Below are 4,601 nucleotides of genomic sequence, written 5' to 3'. Positions count from 1 at the left end.
CCTCATAATGTATAAGAAAGTTTTGTAAACTGTTGAGTGTCTGTCTGTGCAGGTAGATGTCGGGGTAGATGTTGTTTAACCATTGTGATGTAGGCTCTTTGGGTCTCATATTTCGGCAATCTGAATGAATGCACTGCGTGCGAAAACCCTGAAATTCTAATGAACAGCCTGATCGTAAGCTGTCTTGGAACTAATCGAAGGAAGATGACTCAGTCCAGATAAGCAAAAGGTATATCCCCAAGAAATTCTCTTTTTGCATCTATCCCACCCTTTTCCCAGGCCTAGTAGAGTACCTGACACAAAGTGGGCGCCCTGTGAATTAAGAATTTATCTCATCCTGTCAGTTTGTTTAGGATACTTTGTAAAGACCCTTCACATTATCTTATATTCCTCTACTCCCATTAACCATGCTTAAACATCCTCTTTGCGATTCTTTCCAACAGAGCAACACTATAGCTCACTTTTGAGAGAACATGGACTGTGCAGACTATGTTATGCTTGGTGGTTCCTTTAAGACAACCAAGAATTTATTCTGGCAGGCCTGTTCCCTTAAAGGATGTCTCCCTTTAAAACTCCCAGAATACAGAGAGTGCGTGTGTGAACATATGCTCAGGTCCCCACATTTTATGGAAATGACACTGAATCATTTTGCAACAAAGGAAGGGCTTTAGATGCTTTCTGGAGGTGTGGCCGAGTGGCAGGATCTGGGCAAACCAGTCAAATGGGTGTGCCCCTAAGCAGCCAATGGCCTACCCTGGAAGGAATTGGGTTCAAACTGTGATTATGGAAGATCCTAAGCATTCCTACCTATAATCCAGGGATGTTATATTCTTCATGACCATGTAAGGAGGTTCCTAACAAGTGGATAGCCTGTTGCTCACCAGACTGAGAGCTACTCATACCTTTGCACTTGGAGTCTCTTGGCCAAAGAGCCCTTTACAGAACTTCCAGCCTAGTAATTTTGGGTCTTCTTTCCAAGGAGCCCTAAAGTTCCCCAAAGCTGCCTTTGTGTCAGCTGCAAGGGCAGAGATGGGACTACATAAATTCTTGAAGTCCCTGCTTCACCTACAACAGTTCTGATTTTGTTCTCTTTCATATCTTGGGATCCTTTTAATGATTTATTTTAAGAAAAGGAGTAGTTCTGCTTAAAAAAGGCTTGAATACAATTTCATTTTTTTTTGACATAGACAAACTAGGTCCAAGAGATGAACAGTGAAACTGATCGCTTCAAGGTCACCAAAGACTTCTGTGTTGCCAAATCCGATCCTCCTCCTAGCTGACCTCTTGGCAGCATTTGACCCAGTTTACCACTCCCTCCATTTTGAAACGCTTTCTTCTCTTGGCTTCCATGACAACATACTCTTCTAGAATTTGCCCTTTGATACTGGCTTCTACCTCTTGGTCTCTTTTGTGGGCCTCCAATACTTCGTTTCCAAATGCTGTTCTTTCCAGGGCTCTGCTCGGGGACTATATCTCTTCTTCAACTGTATGTGCTTCCTGGGTGATCACACCTACTCCCATCGCTTTAAATGCTGTCTGAGTGCCACTGATGCCTACTTGCATATCTGCAGTCCAGACCTCTCCCACCGGACTCAAGCATTTTACATCCAACTTTTTGTCTTTTGCACTTGGACATCTGCTGGGCGTCTCAAACTTAACATTTTGAAGACCTCTTGAACCTCTCACCTCCAGTGTATACCTTGTCCATCTGTCCTATCCAGTAACTGCAGCCTTCCATGTCACCTTGTATATGGACTAGAGTAGTATTCCTGGCTGTGGAATGTGTGGCCAACAGAACTGCCTCAAATACTCTGGACAAAAACTTAGTAGCCATCCTGGATTCTTCTCTGTCTCTTGCTCCTACATTCAGTTGATCAGTATCAGGACTCTGGTTCATCAAATCCTTCTCCACAGATGCCATCTGAACGTATGCTATTCGTTTCTCACCTACACTAATGGAACAGCCTCTTAACTAGTCTCATTGCCTCTTCTCATGCCTCTCCTTCCTTCATAATCCATTATCTCTACAATAGAATTTTCTAAAAGTGTAAATCAAACCATATTCCTCTCCTGCTCAATACATGTCAATAACCACCTGCTGCACTTAGTATAAAATCCTCGTTCTTTCCTCTGGCCTATAGGGTCCCTGCTTTCCTCAATGACCTCAGATGGTACAACTCTTATCCTCACTTCCCAAGTTCCAGGCACGAAGGCTTTCCTCTGATACCTGGAGCACTCCAAGCTCAGTTTCACATTGAACCCTCACAGTAGTTGCCCCTTATATCTGGAATGTCCTTCCCCTGAGTCTCAAGCTCAAGTCTAAACGTTATTGTTGACCTTCGGAAAAACCCTCCTTGACTTACTTTTCAATTGTAGCCTTCCCAGACACTTTCTAACATGTTTTCTTGTTTCATTTCAATCATAGAACTTACAACTCTCCAACTCTTCTTTTTTCTTTCTCTTATTCATTGTTGAATGCACTTTCTCCCTCGAATCAAGGTCTATGAGAATAGAAACCTTGCCTATCTTGTGCAGTGCTTTCTCCCCAGCCCCTAGAATAGTGCCTGGCATCTGATTGATATTCAGCAAGAACATACTGAGTAAACGAATGAAGGTGACTTGTCCAAAGACACACAGCCCTAGTAGAAAAAAGACTCTCATCAGGCTTCTAGACCCCTACCTCACAGAGGGACTCGTAAGATTAACTTCAAGCATCTCTGTTCAGGGTATTGTTTTATGGATTTACATAATGTTTTCTTTCCATAGAGTGAAAGAAAGAAAGAAAGAAACTTCCTTGAGTTATAATCTCTGGAGTCATGAGGGTATTTTACCGCCTAGAAAAGGATCAACTTATTCAATAAACATTTGAGAGGCTAGTACCTAGAACTGTTAGGCACGAAGAATAAAAACATGAATAAGAAATAGTCCCCACCCTGTTCTCTAGACAGGGAGAGAGAGACACCTAAACAGATGACGACAGTATTAAAATTTTAGTGGACACGATAATACTAGCTAATACTCACTGAGCACTTATTGTGAATGGGGTACTCTTCTGAATGCTTTAAGAGCTTAACGCGTTTACTCTTCATAGCAATCCTATGTAGTATTTACTATTATTCCCTTTGTTTTGCAGCCGAAGAAATTGAGGCATAGATTGGGTAATTTGTCCAAGGTCAGAGAATGAGCATATGTAGAGCCTGTTAATCTACTCTGGAGTGCATCCTGTTAGTCACTATGCTATACTGCCTCCCTCATAGAGCTGTGTGGAAAGTGATAGGAACATAGGGAATTACTCCCTCCATCCTTGGTGGAGGAAGGGAAATTCAGTGAAGGCTTTACTGTGGAAATGACATATGAGCTTGGATCTTAGGAAGAGGGGGATTCCCCCAAGGGAGAAGTTGTGGGAGCATGAAAGGTAAAGAGAACAGCTCGTGCAAAGCCACTGAGTTGGGAAAGGGCCTCTTTGTCTCAGAAACAGTGAAATTCAGTGTGGCTGGCACCTTGCGAGTAGCAGGGAAGGGATGGGAGGTAAAACTGGAGAGAGATGCGGGGACCAGGATGCAAGGTTTCTTCTATTGAGGGTTCAGGAGAATGAGTTTTCCACCCAATGAGAGCAAGTGGAGACTTTTAAACCAGTGAATTACACATTCTAAACTTGCTTCACAAATGCCACATCCTTCACGCAAAGGGTGGACAGGAGAAGGGGAAGAATTAGTAGAGACACTATTTAGGAAGTACTTGCAGTGGTGCAGACAGGAGATGCAGAGGGACTGCAGGGCATCGTGGCCCCTATCTCCTGCAGGTGAGCAAGGTGTGTCTGACGCTACACGTGGAAGGAGAGGAGGAGCGGCTGCTTGGGGCAAGCTAAGCATGTTTGCCTAAGGCGTGTCTGGGGCCATTTCTCCAGCAACCAGGGAGGTTAGCAAAGGCTCAGCTGCCCCACCCTCTGACTCCGGCCAGATGTTGCAAGGGCTCTGGGGACAGAGCCTCTTAGACACTGCTGTGGCTTCAGGCCTTGTTAGGAAAAGGCTGCTATCTTCTTGGTAGTGCCTGTACCTCAGCCCAGGCACACAATGAGGTCAATGCATTTTTCTCCTGCCTGCCTGTCACTGTTCTTTCACAACAGGTTTGAAAAACATGCTGAGGTCACAGGAGAATGTGTTAACGTGTTTGGTGGATTATTATCATTCTGTCATTCCTGTAATTGGTTAGAGGGGATGAGTTCCATTATCTCTCTCTACAGCTGATGCGTGGAAATGATCCGAGAAGCAAATATCAGTATCAACTGATATCTCATCAGTTGTCTTTTCATAAACCTCCCTTACCTCTCCTCACCTGAGGATTTCACAGACCCTTATCTACATCCCCATTGCCCTCATGGTAAAACATCTGAGGACAACATCGGAGAGTTTAGAGGAAAAATGGCTGAAGGTGATTTGCTCCCAGTATCCCTTGCTGGTTTTAAAGAAATTATATATTTTTTCTGCTAAGCCCCTGGAAGACTGGATATTAGCTCTATTTCAACTCTTGATCACAATGTCTAAAAATATCATAGCTGCTACTGATACAGTGATCATAGCAAAATCTCTCTGTCATTGACT

The sequence above is a fragment of the Phocoena sinus genome, chromosome 6 (genome assembly GCF_008692025.1).
Source record: "Phocoena sinus isolate mPhoSin1 chromosome 6, mPhoSin1.pri, whole genome shotgun sequence".
NCBI classification, from domain to species: Eukaryota; Metazoa; Chordata; class Mammalia; order Artiodactyla; family Phocoenidae; genus Phocoena; species Phocoena sinus.
The sequence above is the reverse complement of the archived record's forward strand: the minus strand, read 5'-3'. Positions refer to the sequence as shown.